The sequence below is a fragment of the Apium graveolens genome, chromosome 5, assembly GCF_009905375.1.
Source record: "Apium graveolens cultivar Ventura chromosome 5, ASM990537v1, whole genome shotgun sequence".
In the NCBI taxonomy this organism is placed as follows: domain Eukaryota; kingdom Viridiplantae; phylum Streptophyta; class Magnoliopsida; order Apiales; family Apiaceae; genus Apium; species Apium graveolens.
The window spans coordinates 275788999-275809087 of NC_133651.1; the positions used below are offsets into that span (position 1 = coordinate 275788999).

Genomic DNA, 20089 nt, shown 5'->3' on the forward strand with positions numbered 1-20089 from the left:
CTTAAATCGTTGTGTTGTCAATTTCTGTAGACATATAGGAACTCAACATAATTGATGACTATTCAACTTCTATCTTAATTGTGGATGCTTGGTAGAATGGTATTAGTACAATGAAAGTTGGCTTTTATCAGTTTCGTGTTATTCGATTAATATCATCACTGTCACATGCTAAAGGTAATAACAATGGCTATAGAAGGAAGTAATAATGAAGTTGTGATCTCATGAGTGTTTTATTATTAATAAATTGAAGTGTTAGTTAAGTGGTTAGTTAAGTAGTTAATTATAGTTAATATTTAATCAACAATTTTAAGTGTTATCTTAACATTGAGAAGTAATCATACATTGGTGAGTGAGTTTAATTAGACAATAACTTAGTCTGAGTCTCTGAGGGAACGAACTAGAAAGTATTCTATATTACTTGCGAACGCGTATACTTGCGTGAATATTAGTGCGTGATTTCGCCCTAACACTAGGTCCCCTATTTCCCATTCCTTGTCCTTTCGTGTCGAATCAACATACTTCTTATGTCCATCCCGGGCTACTACCAGCCGTCCTCTGATTAGATCTATTATATCCTTGGTCCTTTGGACCACTGCTGGTCCGAGCATCTTGCGCTCTGCAATCTTCATCCTAACATAAGGGAGATCGACATTGTCTTCCCTCAAGGATCTCATAAGGCGATACCTCGATACTGACATACGATCGATTATCGTGAGAAAACGTAATCCGCGTTAAGTGATAATTCCAAATTCTTTCATGTCTATTGAACCGACTCTCATCATAGCTTCTAGCATTATAGCTTTTGCTTCTCAATACCCATTCTTTTCCAGTTCGTAGTCGTTACTATCTTCCGTACATAATACTATACTGGTTACACTTTTGCTCGTTAGCATTCTATAACCTTTTAATAACCACGTCAACCTTAGTATCACGAACGTGTTAGAATCAGAATACCACCGTACTGATACTACTTCCTTTCTAGCTGCTTCTATCTTCGAAAGCTTGATCCATCATATAGAAGTAAAGGAATTTGTTGAGAGATCAATATGATCATGAACACTTGTTCTATTGCATAGTTAGTAGAGAAGGTGGCCATCCTTTAGTACTTGACAAGCAATTAAACAACATGTGGTATCCTACTAGGCTTCTATCACACAGATAGATAGTCATTCGGCAATACCTCCCCTTCTGGAAGGGTTGTTCTTCTCAGCTTATATGAAATGAAAAGGAGAGAAAAGAACGAATTTAAGAGAATTGTATATATATAAAATATGCTGCCACATAATATCTGGCTTGGAATCTACCTCTGCACTATAGAGGTTTATCATAGGAGAACAAAACATATATGTATATATATCAACATCAAGTATTATAGCATCGCATTTCACATGCCTAAATATTTATGCTATTCCGTCCATCATTCTATGGACCCATGCTTTTGCTCGAGCTCATAAACACTCACCATTGAAACTCCCTTGACAACGAAAATCGAATCTGGGATTTCATTCTAGACATCATCGTTACTAGAATTCTGTGCTTGCATCGCAACCTTCCTCGTATAGTCATACGACCCTCTATTGAAAAGGAGGAATAAATATTCAATAGGTAAATAATCTACTTAATTAGTCTATTCAATGATAACTTATACATCACCACGACCCGATTAGTGGTACTCAATCTCAACATTCATTACAATACAACTCTCACCGTTGTCATTGTCTCATTATTCATAGACTCATTGGAGCATTACTATGGTCCACCACTGACCTACTGTAGTCATTCGCTTTCCATGAAGTCTTAACAGCTAACCATACGGAGTCCATACATATCGTATCGAATTCTTCTAAGGAGTTAACATAATCACCATTCATAATTCATGAAGAACACTCCAAATTCTGACGTACTTTCATGACATAAAGCAGATAAAATTGCAGAAGAGTTTCAATCAAAGCAACGATAGTAGGTTAATACCATTCTTAATCATATGCCTTAAATAGAAGACTTAACTCAAAGGTTCGTCTAGTCCTTTTTGAAACATGGTCCTTGCTTATCTCAAGATAGTACCTTCTGAGATAGATAGCCCGCTCATGGAAATTACACGAATTAAACCTTTACCAACTACTATTACGGTTGGGTATTGCACAGTCATCAGAAGGAATGTCAATCTTCCAAACCATAATACAACCTTCACAGCTTTAACCATCATCACTGTATTCCTTTGGCACAAGCGCCTATAATTATCCTCTTACCTTTAAAGTGTCGGCCACCTCTTTGGCCTTTCCTGATAGTAAAATTTCCTTACAGTCAATGTCATTTTAACCACCTCCAAATAAATTTTCTACCTCATTTCAATCACTTCTTATGTGAAGATGTTTTCCTTAAAATCTGATGAGTAAAAAAAATATCACCATTTTTCCATAAGTTATTACCTCAGTCTTTAGAGGTTAATCACTGTCACGACTGACTCTCAATCATACTTAGAACATCTTTTATCTTAGGTCCTAATTGCCCTGAACAATTTCGACCTTTACTGGTTCGATCCATACTTTCTCGTGGTTTAACACGTGCCCCACTTGGCATTATTATAATTACGTCACATTTCCTTTATCAAAATTTCTATTCTTAAGAACTTTGAATATTACCTTTCTCCTTGTAAAACCTCTAAGGTTATCCATAAATCCTTCATCATGTACACCCTAGGTATAGGGCATATCAAAATACTATTTACTAATACTAGAACCATTGTCTATGTACTTCTGAAAAATTTCTTTACCGATCTTTAAAGGTTGTTGCTACCTTGATCCTTTCCAATTTATACTGTCAAAACTCATGCTGTCCCTATTAAGGGTGGAATGCCAACCTTTATGCATTCCCCTAGGATTCATCTCAAGTTATCGAAGTTATATCCTCAATTTCACCTTTAAAAAGGTACTTGCATCCTTCCATGGATAAATCAAGTCATATATCCTTGATAGATTATCTTATTCATCATTCCCACCTCGATAGTCTATACCTAATTTCATAATAGCATCCTTATTCAAATTGAGGTCAATCCATATGGCCTCCAAAAGATAACAATGGTTATCCGCTTTTCTTTCCTGATTTGGTAATGATAACATGGATTATTCTGGAAGATATTGGTCGTGTTCAACGTGAAAATCTTCTTAATAAATCCTCATTTACGTTTGTTGTTTATCTCAACAGTCATCTCAATATTGGGATATCTTTCCTACCTGGCGTCTCCCTTTCTGGGTATCATGCCACCGGTCTTACACTTCACATTCTTGAAGGTCACTTCCTTCATCCAATTTTCCTAATTTCTTACTTTCTTGTCTTCTCAGTCTATCCGCGTCTCATAATTTATCCTTCGAACTATCTCAAGGTTTCCTCGAATCCTCCCAACTTACAGGGGATAAAATATATGTATCTCTTATGCCTTCAACCATCAATTTTAACTCATGGTGAATCATCATCATCCTGACGATCATATACTTTTCTCTTTCTATTACTATGAGTCTTTAGGGATTCCTCATACCCGGGTCTCTTATCATTCCTCAAACTCTATTGCCTTTATGCTCCTTTCCACTTTAGTTTCTTTTTTTTTTATTTTCCTTTCTATTACAATCATTTCACGTACTCACTAATCATTGACTTCAAACATCACGTCGTTCTGGGATTCTTGTCCTCCAGACAAATCTTGACAACTTTTACAATCTTAGATTCATAATTCATCATATTCATCCGCCTTTGTTCTGGCTCTTAAAGCTTTTTACACTATCTCCATAACCTTGGTATTTACTTTCTCGAAAAAATTTTGACTGAACTTTAATCAGTTTATCATAACCTCTTGCTCTGTGCCTTTCTTGGTCTTTCACCAGTGGGTGGTCTCTCTCTTAGGAGGGTAAGTGAGAAAACAGTCTTTTGTGATTCGTCAATCATTTAGAATCTCAAATGATTCCTGTATTTCCTTTAGCCAGGCTCTTGCCTCGGCTGGGTCAGCTATTCCCTTGGTACTATGAGGGCTTAGCGACTTAAAGGTCCTGAAAGAATTTCACACCACATTGTTTCCTCAAGGTGGTGGTTAGGGGTAAAAGTATAAGTTTTATTTTACGCAGGTCCATGGATTGCCCAATAGGAGTACCATCCTGGTTCTTCCTATCTTGCTCGACTTCTGTTTTCTCAGTCTAAATATTTCTTCCTACTCCCCATAATTGGGGTCATCTTTTAATTTAAAATCCTCATTTTCCACTTCATTATATTCTGGGTTCCTTATATCTTAATTACGACCTCCCTGATTATCACATTCAAGGTTTTCCCCTAATCTTATTCCTCGTGGGGGCATGATGCTTGGAAAATTTTTGAGAATCTCTGGATATTTGTCTTACTTACTTTGCTTAAATCTTTCCCTCGTTCAGTCCTTGCATGATTGCAAATTATGAAATCTCAAGTTCTATAAACTTCATGACACTCTCTTAAGTGTTAACAACGCAATTAACAATATGAACTTATCACAAACAAACTGATCTGAACTGAAATTAATGAATATATACTTAACCATTTGTTCGAGGGTACAACAACTAAACACATTAAAGACAATTACATCATTTGATCTGATCGCTTCTATCCCAAAAGTACTACCATAGATAATCATCTAGTCATTAAAAACTAATCATTCATAACTTAGGCTAATCCTCCAAAAGCGGTGCTGCATGAAATTCTTGTCAGATTGCTCAGACTCTGCACACTATTATGGATCAAGAAATGCGGGCACGCACGACATCCCTAACCTGCTCCATTAAAGCGGTAATGAGGTCTAAGATAGTTGCAAGTAGAGCTGGATCAATCTGACCCTCAAGATGGCCTCTAGCTGTAACACGGGTGGTAGCCTCAATCCTTTCCATGCTATAAGCTAATCCTGCCGGAAGTACCCCACCCTCAATCCTCGGTGCAGTAAATCGATCCAACAGATCACTCATAACATTACGGGCCTCAGACAGGCCACCCAAAGTCATATAATAATCGGCGATAAGAGAAGCCTGAGTGGTAGCATCTAGCAGTCTATGGGGTGCAGGTGGTGCAGGCCCAGGAGATCCAAATGGATAACCAAGCACGGTATCAGGTGACAATGGTGCAGGAGATAAAGGTGGCATTTACTCAGTAGGTGCTGAGCTCTGTACAGGGGAGGGAACAGGAATTGGTGGAACCTCATGGATATCTTTAGGAACCTCTGGAAGAGGGTCTGATACTGGTATAATTGGTGCCATGGAAGGCCCCACTCCTTCTGCCCTCATTAACCTTTGTGCCCTTGGTACTCTTCATCCTCTAGTGCCACCCTCGCGGCCATTCTTGCTCTGGTGGTCGCCCTGACTACGGTCATCAATTCCTCAGCGGTCCTCTCTTCATTCTCGCCAGGATCCTCCATGAGATCCTCCCCAGCAACAATCCCTTCTGGGATAACATCCTCAACCGCAACATTCTCAATATGAATCTCATCCGGTCCCTCGTTAGGGTACTCTATCGGATTCACAATTTGATCTCCAACATGGAATAAAACATCCTCATGCTGATGCTCCTGAACCTCAGGATTTGGTGCCCTGCTGCCCTATATGAGAACGAACTATGTTACTATCATAATATTTATAAAGGTTCCCGTAAGGTTTTAACTGTCAGTACTACGTTAGGTAGCCCGACTATGAACTTGGCAAGAGTTCTTATTATCTTTGTGAACTTATTATCTTAACGTCACATCATCTCTGAGGTTTATAACGCTTAGCTCTGATACCATTTATGTAACACCCCCAAATCCAGGGTCGGGGATTCGGGTTGTAACGAGTTCCATTTCCCTTATCAATACTTAATCTTAACAGTCAACCGACTACTGAGTAATGTGACCCCACAATATACCCACACACACACACCACAAGTTATAGTCTCAGAGATGAATGCCAAAAATAACACAAGTCATTTTATTCCACAATTATAAACCGTTACACCTTAAAAGGGTTTCTGAATAATTTACATATTCCTTGCCATTATTACAATTCATATTATACATAATTCTGGTTCATCAATAGTTGAAAAACTAGCTTATTGGTAGCTCCTACCTCAGCTACGGCGGCATCAACGCTTCCAGAAAACTGTGGAACGTTTCTTAACCGCTTACGAATTGGAAGCTTGGTCTTGTTCATCTTTTCTATCTGTTGTTGTGTGATGAAAGAAGAAAGCAAGGGTGAGCAACAAGCCCACCAAAATAATATGTATAATGATTAACAATATATGAGTATTCTCATAGTACTCATGAAAGTCTTGGTCAAGAAGAAATGAACAAAGCTGATATCTTAACGCGACCAAGTCGCAAAATATTCAGTATATATATACATATATATATATATACTTTTCACAATATTTGAAATCCTCTGACATGTATAGCATCCACAGAGTTCCAGTTTATAACTGTATAAAAATATCGTTGCAAGGTGATCTCATATATCTAACCTTGTCTCAACATTTTTCTGAAAATCTTTGACATGCACAAGATAATCATTTACTAGATATAAGTTTAAAAGATGAAGTTACAAGATACTCCAATATACTTATATCTTTTCCGAATACTACTTGAACTACCACCGTTCAAGTTATAATTAGTTTCAAAAGTTCATCACACCGATGAGACTACAAGATAAGACTTGAATAGATTAAATCTTTGAAATATCATTTATAAGAAATGAAGTTACGAGATACTTATACATTTATATATATACATTTCATACACTCCTTGAAATCCTCTGTTATGAAAATTATAAACAGAGTTGCAATATCCAATGAATTTGGAAAGGAGAAAACCTTGGCATAAATCTGATATCTTGCTGATCAGGCAAAGATATCAATAAGTAACCTTTTCTACTAGTAGATGGACGAATTCCCCACTGGTCATCACCCTGGCCGCAATAGGATCTTATGCTGGACTGCCACTCAGCCACTTATGCATTTGATGGACTCCCACTGAGCCACTTACACTTTCATGGACGCCCACTGAGCCCATGTTGCTTATGCCGACTCAATAGATGGACTTACTTCCCGAACGTTGGGTAAGTAATCAATTCATTTATCAAAACAGCAACCTCGTTGCGAATATAAAATACACCACAGAGCCGGATCCCCCAGGTTTTGAGCGAGTATTTAAATCCCCTTTAAAAGGAAGATCTTAAATATAAAAATGAGTTTTGGGATTCGCTCTAACTTTTAAAATCATTTTGAAGACTCGAAAACATTTTTAAGAATGTTTGGAGTAATGCTGATTTAATGAAATAAATCAGTCCCAATATATTAGAAAATATCTGAATATTATTATTTAAATAATATTCCCATAAAGAATAATCTTTATAAAAATAATTGAAGTAGAAGTTTTAAAACTTATACTTGAAATGAATATTAAATAACCAAAGATATACTTATACGAAAGTAATATCTTTATTTGAATAATCAAAAGTGAGTTTAATTATCGACACATTATTCTTTAATAAAATAAAGAATATTAATTAGTAAATAATCGGAGTCATAAGTCCTCGAATGAATATTCAAAATAATATTCATTAATAAAACAAACGGAGTCATAAGTCCTCGAATGAATATTCAAAATAATATTCATTAATAAAATAAACGGATTCATAAGCCCTCGAATGAATATTCAAAATAATATTCATTAATAAAATAAACGGAGTCATAAGACCTCGAATGAATATTCAAAATAATATTCATTAATAAAATAAACGGAGTAATAAGCCCTCGAATGAATATTCAAAATAATATTCATTAATAAAATAAAGTTATCGAATAAACCTTATTCGATTCATAGTTTTGAAAACTATATCTATATATATATATAAATATATATAATATACTCGGGAACATCGACTCCCGGTTTTAGAAAAATGTCCACCTTTGGGTCCCCTATACTAAGGATATACGCAACTATTGCTTATCTCTAGCATATGTATTATGCAATTATAAGCATTTGAATCAACATATATATATCAAGATTAAGAAACAGACATGCATATATACCATATCACATGCTCCAATATATCGCAAGCTTTGCTAATTAACCATCATGCATCTATCACAAGATAATGCATATACATATGTATACATCACAACAACAGTATAACGGGTAGAAAACTTGCCTGAGCGACTGGGGGTGATAAATGGCTTGGGACGAGTCTGGTAACCTATAAACAACATATAAGTTGGAATTAAACCAAAGTCGCTTATGAATCTATACTTTAACCAATTAGACCCTAACGTTCGCTTTTGCGCTTAACGATTCACTTAAGTCGCTCGAGTACCCTCAGCTCCACCATTTTTAATAAATTAACCATTAAGGGTTTTAAGGCGATTCTTTCGTGAGTGCCTTACCAACTGCCTAATACACTTTACATAAATGATTCATACTCCAATTAGTCTTTTAAGGTCTTTAACCTATGTTTCAAAGTAAGACGAGGGGTAATGGTTCATTCGCGAAACGCCGTTACTTAAAATGGTTGTTTCTCCTAAACCGTATATCGGATTCAAATTACCACATATCAAAACGAAGCTCGTAACATGAACTATCTAATCATGGCAATGGTCAAAACCTAACAGTGAGTTCTCGGGTCCATATGTTAAGAACAAAAACAGTCTAAAGTAAATCAGACATTACGACGACTATGTTTACGCGATTACCAATTTTTATTCTACTCCAAATCAACCACATACCAACCACAATTTAACCATACAACCAAACTCCATCCAAACATCACTACAACAGCCCCAACACCTCAAGTTTTTCCAATTTATATTAATCTCAAACATGAACTAAAACTATTCTTAAGTTCTTTAACTAATAACCAAGATTTACAACTCCAAAAACATCACAAAACCAACTAATCTCTACATACATAACAATCAAGCCTCTTATGAACTATAATACTCATATTAAGCTCTTAACATTCAATAACGAAGCTAGGTTAAGAGATTATACCTTCCTTGTGAGTGGGAGTAACTAATTAGCTTGGAATCACCCTTGAAAGTCCTTACCCAAGCTTAATCTAAACAAAAACTCAAGAACAAAATGTTAAGTTCTTGAAAAACACTATTCACCCTCTTCTTCCATGAATTTTAGGAAGAGATTGTGAAGGAATTTGAAGCTCAAACTTATAGGATAGCTATATCTATGCATAAGGAGTCTTAGATAATTACCTCACTAATTAACAAGGCTTGGATCTTGGATTTTGGATTTTTTCTTCTTGAAATATGAAAAGGGCCGAGAGCTTTCTTGAAGAAAAGTGAAGTCAACTTCGTGTTTTGGTGAAATGAATTGTTGGTTGGTTGTTTTTGGCTTTTGTTTTAATTATTTACCTTTTAACCATGGTGATTTTTGTGTGGTTCTTAATCAACCAACCTTCCTTCCTTTTTGGTCATGCTTAGGTCATCATTCTTATGTCATCTTCCCATGCTTGTCCTCTTCTTATTGGTTTGATGACATCATCCTCACTAACCTCTTTGATTAGCTCATAAATTACTTGGCTAATGACCGCTGATCTGTTATACGGTTCGCTTAACTTTCGTTTTCGTTTATCGTTTGAGGGATCATACCCGGGATCTTATTACTTGGGTTCCCTTAACCTTTATCAATACATTATATTCCTTTTATGATCCTTTCTTATAATCCTTGAATTTAAATCCTTTTTATCATGTTCCCTTATACTCAATTATTTCGGTACCTGGTAGATTTTCGGGAAAAATCAAAGTGTTCGAATTTGGATTTTGACGATCTTTACATACACTTATATCCAATATAAAGTACTAATAAGATCTTGAATTTAAATCCTTTTTATCCTGTTCCCTTATACTCAATTCTTTCGGTATCTGGTGGATTTTCGGGAAAAATCAAAGTGTTCGAATTTGGATTCTGACGATCTTTACATACACTTATATCCAATATAAAGTACTAACAAAATCTCAGAATAACAATAGAAGAACCCCTATATAGTGTGGCATGGAAAGTTTTCTTATTCAGCATAATCAGCAAAACACTATTCATAAGTTTTACTAAAAGTTCAAAAATTTTGGGGTTATTACAGGAAGCCCAAGTAATAAGATCCCTGATATGATCCGTCGAACGATAAATGCGAACGAAAGTTAAGCGAACCGTAAAACAAATAAGCGACCAAGAGACAAGCTTGTACAAGAAGCCAAGGATTGTGACATCATCAAACCACAAGACAAAGACATGTGGCAAATGGATGACATAAGAAAGGTGACATAAGCATGACAAGTGAGATTGTTTTGTTGGTTGATTTGTAGCCAAGCATTATTTACCATGGTAAATTCTAAACTAACCAAGCTAACAAAACACCACACAAATACACCAAGCAAGCAAAAAAATTCATTTCCTCTCTTTTCTTCATGAAGCTCTCGGCTTCTTTCTTAGAAAAAGGGAAGTCCAAGCTCCTCCACTTGCTAATTTACAAGGTAATTATCCTAGCTTCTCCTAGTTAAGTTACATACTTCCTAGGAATCTTAGCTTCAAAATCCTTTCCTAGCATTTCCAATAAATCATTCAAGAAGATGTTGAATAGTACTTTCTTGAAATTAATTTTTGTGTTCTTGATTTCTTTGAAAGATCAAGCTTGTAGGAGGTTAGATTAAGGCTTCCATGGGCATTCCAAGGATCTTTCATGGATTAAAAGATTCATGGAAGGTATAACTCTTCATGATCTTAGTCTTAAGTTTTTTTGTTTGGATTTCCTAATGTTTAGATGATGGGTTAGTGTAATGGGTGTGTAATCATGTTTAGAGCTTTGTTTAGTAAGTGGTTTTGTTAATTTTGGAGTTAGGAGTGATACTTGTTGGATTTAAAGTTCTTGGACACATTTTTGACTTGGTTTAGATGAATAAGTTGATATATTGAGTTGTGGTTGAATGATGGTGGAATGGTGATGATTGTGGGTTGTTTGTGAATTGAATTGGAGTTGTACGAAATTGGTAATCGCGTAAACATAGCCGTCGTAATGTTCGATTACCCTAGACTGTTTTTGTTCTTAACATTAGGACCCGTTAACTCACTGTTAGGTTTTACCATTGCCATGATTCGATAGTTCATGTTACGAGCTTCGTTTTGATATGTGGTTCGTTTGAATCCGATGTACGGTTTAGGAGAAACGACCGTTTTAACTAAAGGCGTTTCGCGACTGAACCATTACCCCTTGCCTTACTTTGAAACCTTGGTTAAGGACTTTAAATGACTAATTGGGGTATGAAACAATTATATTAAGTGGATTAGGCAGTTGGTAAGGTACTCGCGAAAGAATCGCTTTAAAATTCTTAATAGTTAATTTATTAAAAATGGTGGAGCCGAGGGTACTCGAACGACTTAGGTGATTCGTTAAGCATAGGAGTGACCATAAGCGAACGTTAGGGTTCAATTGGTTAAAGTCTAGTTTCTTAAGCGACCGGGGTTTAATTCCGACTTATGTTGTTGTTCATAGGTTATCGGACCCACTCTAAGCTTAAGTCTATGCGGGAGCACTCAGGCAAGTTTTCTACCCGTTATACTGTTGTTGTGATGTAAATATATGTATATGCATTATCTTGAGATAGATGCATGATTGTTATTAGCAAATCTTGCGATATATTGGAGCATGTTGATATGGTATATATGCATGCTTGTTTCGTAATTTTGATATCTAAGTGTTGATTCAATTGCTTATAAGTTGCATAATACCTATGCTAGAGATAAGCAGTAGTTGCGTATACCCTTAGTATAGGGGACCCAAAGGTGAACATTTTTCTAAAGCGGGAGTCGATGTTCCCGAGAATAATATATATATATTTTCATATATATATGGATATAGTTTTCAAAATTATTAATCGAATGAGGTTTATTCGATAACTTTATTTTATTTAATGAATATTATTTTGAATATTCATTCGAGGACTTAAGACTCCGTTTATTTTATTTAATGAATATTATTTTGAATATTCATTTGAGGACTTATGACTCCGCTTATTTATTACATCATATTCTTTATTTTATTAAAAAATTATGTGTCGATAATCAAACTCACTTTTGATTATTCAAATAAAGATATTACTTTCGTATAAGTATATCTTTGGTTATTTAATATTCATTTCAAGTATAAGTTTTACAACTTCTACTTCAATTATTTTTATAAAGATTATTCTTTATGGGAATATTATTTAAACAATAATATTCATATATTTTCTAATATATTGGGATTGATTTATTTTATTAAATCAGCATCACTCCAAACATTCTTAAAAATGTTTTCGAGTCTTCAAAATGATTTTTAAAAGTTAGAGCGGATCCCAAAACTCATTTTTATATTTAAGATCTTTCTTTCGAAGGGGATTTAAATACTCGCTCAAAACCTGAGGGATCCGGCTCAGTGGTGTATTTTATATTCGCAACGAGGTTGCTGTTTTGATAAATGAATTGATTACTTACCCAACGTTCGGGAATTAAGTCCATCTATTGAGTCGGCATAAGCAACATGGGCTCAGTGGGCGTCCATGAAAGTGTAAGTGGCTCAGTGGGAGTCCATCAAATGCGTAAGTGGCTAAGTGGCAGTCCAGCATAAGGTCCTATTGCGGCCAGGGTGATGACCAGTGGGGAATTCGTCCATCTACTAGTAGAAAAGGTTACTTATTGGTATATTTGCCTAATCAGCAAGGTATCAGGTTTATGCCAAGGTTTTCTCCTTTCCAAATTCATTGGATATTACAACTCTGTTTATAATTTTCATAACAGAGGTTTTCAAGGAGTGTATGAAATGTATATATATATAGGTGTGTATATATATCAGGACTTAAAGAAGTATAACTTGGACGGTGGTAGTTCAAGTAGTATTCGGAAAAGATATAAGTATATTGGAGTATCTTGTAACTTCATCTTTTCAACTTATATCTGGTTAATGATTATCTTATGCATGACAAAGATTTTCACAAAAATGTTGAGACAAGGTTAGATATATGAGATCACCTTGCAACGATATTTTCATACAGTTATAAACTGGAACTCTGTGTATATTATGCATGGAAGAGGACTTCCAAGAATTTGAAAAGTATATATATATACATATATACTGAATATTTTGCGACTTGGTCGCGTTAAGATATTAACTTGGTTCATTTCTTCTTAACCAAGACTTTCTTGAGTACTATGAGAATGCTCATATATTGTTAATCATTATACATATTATTTTGGTGGGCTTGTTGCTCACCCTTGCTTTTTTCTTTCATCACACAATAACAGATAGATAGGATGAACAGGATCAAGCTCCCAATTCGCGGGCGGATAGGAAACATTCCGCAGTTTCCTGTAGGCGTTGATGCCGCCGTAGCTGAGGTATGAACTACCAATAGGCTAGGTTTTCAACTATTGATGTACCAGACTTATGTATATTATGAATTGTAATAATGGCAAAGAATATGTAAATTTATTCAGAAACCCTTTTGAGGTGTAATGACTTATAATTGTGGAATAAAATGACTTGTGTTATTTTTGGTATTCATCTCTGAGACTATAACTTGTGGTGTGTGTGTGTGTGTGTATTGTGGGGTCACAGTACTCAGTAGTTGGTCGACTGTTAAGATTAAGTATTGATAAGGGAAATGGAACTCGTGACAACCCGAATCCCCGACCCCGGATTTGGGGGTGTTACAGTTAGGATGATACGTGGCTGGCACAGGTTGCTGTGAGCGCTAAAAGTTGCTCACGAACTGAGTTGATTCAATAGAAATTGCACACTGATCTATCTCATGGGCACCATCGCAAAGCTCACAGACACTAACGATTTGATTAACTCTATAATTAGCCAAAGTGTCCACCTTCATCGTCAGAGCCTTAAGTTGGGCAGCTATAGCACTTGCTGCATCCAACTCCAGAATTCCTGCTACCTTTTCATGAGTTAGTATTTGGGAAGGATTCTGGTACTCATTAGCAACCATCAGTTCAATAAGTTCATAAGCTTCATCGTAGCTTTTAGCCCACAAGGCTCCTCCTAATGTTACATCAAGGATGGGTCTAGAAGTAACACCCAATCCATTGTAGAAACAGTTAATAATCATCCAATCAGGCATGCCATGGTGTGGGCACTTCCTTAACATCTCCTTATATCGATCCCAAGCCTCATACAGAGATTCCTCAGTCTGCTGAGCCAACCGAGTAAGAGCATTCCTGATTGCAGCAGTCTTCGCCATATGGAAGAATTTAGTGAGAAAGTTTTGAGCAAGATCTTCCCAAGTGGTGATATACCCTGCTGGTAGAGAATGTAACCAGCACTTAGCTTTGTCCCTCATAGTGAATGGGAAAGTCGCAGCTTGATAGCATCTTCAGTCACATCATTGAATTTGAAAGTGTCGTAGGTCTCGATGAAATCCCTGATGTGCATGTTGGGGTCTTCGATAGGAGAACCCCCAAACTAAACTGAGTTCTTTATCATCTAAATCATGCTTGACATGATCTCAAAAGTATTAGCTCTGATGGCTGGCCTGATGATGCTTGACTAAATGTCATTAATCTTAGGCTGAGAATAGTCCATCAAAGCCTTAGGATTTTCTGCTTGATCATCCATCTCTACTAAAGCTGGTTCCTCGACTTTCTCTTCTTTTTCTACCTTCTTTTCTTCTTCAAAAATTTCCCTTCGAACCACCACAAATTCTTCCTCGGCTTTATCCAGAGTTCTCTTACGAGTACGCGAACGCGTATGCATACACCCTCGCTAGAGTACCTGAACAATGCAAGGAAATAAATAAGTAACAATGCTCGAGTCAATGAACTTTAACGACCACTGATGGAAAGCACATAAACTATAAATTAACACTGTAGTCCCCGGCAGCGGAGCCAAAAACTTGTTAGATGCTAAACACGCGCTAATAATACACGCAAGTATACGAGTTCGCAAGTAGTATAGAATCTTTTCTAGTTCGTTTCAACAAAGATTGGCTTGGTTAACTAATTAATTCATGAACTTAAGCAACAATGTATGGTTATTATTCAATGCTAAGATGATAATAAATAGAGGTTGTTTATAACTAAGAATTAAACTAACAATTATAACTAAGAGAATAAAATTGGTTGAATTAATATATATGACAAACATGGGATTCTAACTTCATTAAATACTTCATTCAATAGCCTTATTGTTCTCAACCTTAGCATGCAATGGTGATGACACTAATTTGACAACACGAAACTGATAAACGCCAACTTTCGTTGCACAAGTAGCATACTACCAGACATCCACAAAAGAGATAGAAGCTAAATATACACCAATTATATTGAGACCCTATATGTCTATAGAATTTGACAACATAACGTTTAAGCACAAGTTATCTATCTTGATTACATAGGACAAATAAGATGGTTAAAATTACCTACGAATAATGCATAACAAATACATGAACCTATGCTAGCATGGCAAATTCTAAATCTTTAAATTCACTTTTGCTTCATTAAGAATTAACACACTATCTTTTAAGTTCGCGACGCTCATAAGACGAATACGCACAACCAATACTAGGTTATCATACAATCACCACACACTATGGCATCAAAATAATTTACCAAAAGAAATCCATAAATAAATCCGCAAGAACCCCACAATAATGATTAGCCCATAATCGGACTCATCATCAACATGGGTTCCGATGAAAACATGGTATAACAAACGTAGTCATTGTAACGTATAAATAAAACCAAGTACAAAACAAGATTAAGATTCATAAATAAGAAAACTAGCATCCAAGTTACAACTTAGAACAAAGATTCACAAGTAAAAACAAGATCTTCTTCATCTTCGTTGAATCGTGCTTATACAGTCTTCTTACGGCTCTCCATGATATGTCTCTGGCTTTTATATTATTAAAAATGACCTAAAGTTGCTTATATAGCAGCCCCATGCAGTGTAGAATTCTTTCTCTCAGAAACCAAGTAGAATCAGGATTCTGCCATCCTGACACAGCGCGACCGCACGCTTGATCAGCGTGGGCGCGCTGGCTTTTTGTATTTTGGGCGCGGCCGCGCGCTTGATCAGCGCGGGCGCACTGGGCTTCTGCCAGAACTTGACTTCTTCATTTTTCTTGCAGATTTGAGCCGGCTTTCAACGAGCTTTTATTCCAACACCACCTTGACATCAAATTAGCACCAAAACAATGCTAATTCATCTGATTACCTAGATAATTCCTGAAATGCAAAAACACTCGAAAACATGTTAAAACACTTAATAACTTGAGTATAAACGCATCAATTGAAAGCTTAATAGAGCATTATAAAGTGTTATAAATGCCACTCAATACATACTCCTTTGAATTCTCGACCCGTTGGGTATGAGTATTCAAATGTTGTGACCACTAACCCTCCTTGTGGGATGCCCTTTAACCCCGAGGTTGGAGGGAGTGGACATGCTAATCGGAGTGAAGCACAAGGGCAGACGCCCCAATATATACGTGGTTTGGCTCCTATCCCAGAGTATCAAGAATTCTCTGGTCCTTACACTGAGAGAGACTCCAAATCTTCGGATGATGATGTGGCCCCAAGAAGGAGGCGTGCTGGTAAAGAGCCAATGGATGATGGTAACCAGTGCCCTAGGAGCACCCGAGGGATGAATCCCCAAGAAGTGCAGGAGAGAATCAAGGCTCATGAGGCTAAGATCCAAAGGCTGAAGCGCGACTTGGAGGCACACCAGACCTCCATACCCCTACTACCTCCAAGGGGAGAAATCCTCCTCCAATCATAGACCTGAATGGTCCACTACAGAGAAGGACTGGAATCCCAAGGGCTGATCCAAACAATCTTCTTCCCCTTAGAGATTCTGATGATCCTACTCCACCATTCACTGAAGAAATCATAAACGCCCATATCTCAAGGAAGTTTAAGATTCCCACCATCAAAGTTTATAATGGCACTGGGGATCCCGCTAATCATGTCAGGACATTCTCTAATGCACTATTGTTGCAGCCCGTGAACGACGCTATTAAGTGTCGAGCCTTTCCTCAAACCTTGTCGGGAATGGCTCAAAGATGGTATAGCCGTTTGCCCCGATATCTATTGGGTCCTTCATAGAACTAAGTCAGGCTTTTATTAAATAATTTATCAGCGGGAGAGTGCATGAGAAAAGTTCAGCATCCCTCATGAGCATTGTGCAGGGAGCGAAGGAGTCCTTGAGAGACTATCTGAATCATTTCACAAAGGAAGCTTTAAAAGTCCTAGACCTTGACGACAAGGTAGCTATAATAGCACTGCAACAGGGAACTAGGGACGAGTTCTTCAAGATGTCATTGGCCAAGCGCCCCCTAAAAGTATGTTACAGCTCCAAGATAGGGTCATGAAATACATCAAAGTGGAGGAGAGCATGAGGAAGACAGTAGTGAATAACGAGCCCGCTGGTGGCAAGAAGCGAAAGACTGATCTGGAATATATTTCTAAGGACAAGTATCCTAGAACTGAGCAAAACACTGATTTGACCCCGAAGAAGGGAGGACCTGGGCAAAAGTTCACTGAATATGCTAAGTTGAATGCTCTTAGAAGCCAGATCTTGATGGAAATTGAGAAAGATAGAGATATTCATTGGCCTAAACTCCTGAAGGCTGATCCTACCAAGCTAGATAAGAGTAAATATTGCAGATTTCACAAGGATGTTGGTTATGACATCGATGAGTGTAGATAATTGAATGATGAAATAGAGTTCCTCATTCAAAAAGGAAGGCTGAGCAAGTACACTAGAGATGGAGGAGATAGGAATAACAATGGGAGAAAGAACTTTGATGATCATAGGAGGGACCAAGATGATCAGGGGAGAAATCCCCAACCTAGGGGGCCTGTGATAAATACAATCTTTGGAGGACCAACTGCTGCTGGATTATCCAAGAACTCAAGGAAAGAATAAACGAGAGAAGTTATGCATATTATTAAAGAAGCCCCGAAGAGGGCTAGGACAGGAGTGACAATGGCATTTGATGATTCTGACTTGAAGGGTGTGAAGTTTCCTCATGATGAACCGTTGGTCATAACACCGATAATAGGGAACAACCCGGTGAAGAGGGACCTTGTAGATAACGGTCCCTCGGTGGACATATTACTCCATGATACCTTTTTAAGGATGGGTTATAATGATTCTCAATTAATCCCGACCAATATGCCGATATATGGATTCGTCGGAGTGGAGTGCCCCATGGAAGGGATAATTAAGTTGCCAACGACCATAGGTCAGGAACCAAGACAAGCAACACAAATGTTGGACTTTGTGGTGGTGAAAGCTAGTTCAATTTACAACGGAATCATAGAAAGAACAGGAATACATGCCTTCAAGGCAGTCCCTTCCTCCTACCATTCAGTGATGAAGTTTCTCACCCGGAATGGGATTGGAGAAGAGAGAGGAGATCAGAAGATGGGAAGGAGTTGTTATGTGGCCTCTCTTAGGGCAAGATGGAATTGGGGGGAAGGTTTTTCCTATTGAAGATCTGAATATCCGTGAGAATGATGAGAAAAGAGGGAAGCCAGCAGAAGACTTGGTTCCGATTCCTTTGGCTCCCGAGGATCCTGAGAAAGTGACTTTCATTGGAGCAACACTAGAGGAGCCCCTTAGAGGTAAGTTGGTAAAATTATTGCAAGAAAACAATGATGTGTTTGCATGCTCGGCAGCTGATATGCCAGGCATAGACCCGGAACTAATCACTCACAAGCTGAATATTGAACCAAATCGAATGATTGTGAAGGACAAGAAAAGAAGCTTTGCTACAAAGAGGCAAGAAGCTATTAAACAAGAGGTAGAAAAGCTCTTAGAGGCTGGTTTTATTGATGAGATACAATTTGCAGAATGGTTAGCTAACCCTGTGATGTTAAGAAGGCTAATAGAAAATGGAGGATGTGTGTGGATTTTACCGATCTGAATGACGCGTGCCCTAAGGACTGTTTCCCATTGCCAAAGATAGATATGTTGATAGATGCTACTACTGGTCATGAGATGCTGAGCTTCATGGATGGATTCAGTGGATACAATCAGATCAAGATGCACAATGATTACATCCCAAAGGTATCATTCATTACTGACTTTGGTGTTTTTTGTTATCATGTTATGTTGTTTGGTCACAAGAATGCAGGAGCCACCTATCAAAGGTTGGTGAATAAAATTTTCAAAGGCCTTACAGGAAAAACTATGGAAGTTTATGTTGATGACATGTTATACAAGAGTTTATTAAGGGATGACCACATAACCCATTTGAGGGAAGCTTTTGAGGTCTTGAGATATCACAAAATGATGCTAAATCCTGCAAAGTGTGCTTTCGGAGTGGGGTCTGGAAAGTTTCTGGGAATGATGGTCTCTAAGAGAGGAATCGAGGCCAATCCAGATAAAATAAAGCTTATTCTAGACAAGGAATCACCATGTTCCATAAAGGACGTTCAGAAACTCACCGGAAGAGTTGCAGCTCTAGGACGTTTCATCTCCAAATCTGGAGACAAGTGCCTTTCATTCTTCAAATCCTTGAAGAAAGTGAAATATTTCTTATGGACTGAGGAAAGCCAAAAGACATTTGAAGAATTAAAGAAATATATGGCTCAGGCCCCATTGTTGGCCAAGCCAGCTCTAAATGAAACTTTATACTTGTACTTGGCGGTTTCAGAAAATGCCTTAAGCGTTGTATTGGTTAAGGAGGAACTTACAGTATAGAAACCCATATACTATGTTAGCAAGATTCTGCATGGAGCTGAGTTGAATTACTCGACTATTGAGAAGTTTGCTTTAGCTTTGGTAATGGCCTCAAGGAAAGTGCGCCCTTATTTCCAGGCTCATAAAATTGAAGTTCTAACAAATCATCCCTTGAGAAATATTATTCATAGTCCCAAAGCTGGTGGGAGGCTGATTAAGTGGGCAATAGAATTGGGAGAATTTGACATGAAGTACAAGCCACGAACGGCAATAAAAGCCCAGGAATTGGCTGACTTCGTGGTGGAATGTACCATACCCAACCAAGAAGTGGGGGGGCAGGAAGATAATTTGCCTCAAAACACAGAAGGCAATAAAGGAGA

The 20089-nt window shown here is 37.3% G+C and overlaps 1 non-coding gene across 1 annotated transcript; it reads left to right on the forward strand.

The window, feature by feature from the left end:
- Positions 1–14140: 14140 nt before the first annotated feature.
- Positions 14141–14247, forward strand: LOC141663134 (small nucleolar RNA R71). The gene has a single exon (XR_012551218.1). It is a non-coding gene; the product is annotated as a small nucleolar RNA R71 (small nucleolar RNA).
- The last annotated feature ends 5842 nt before the right edge of the window (positions 14248–20089 follow it).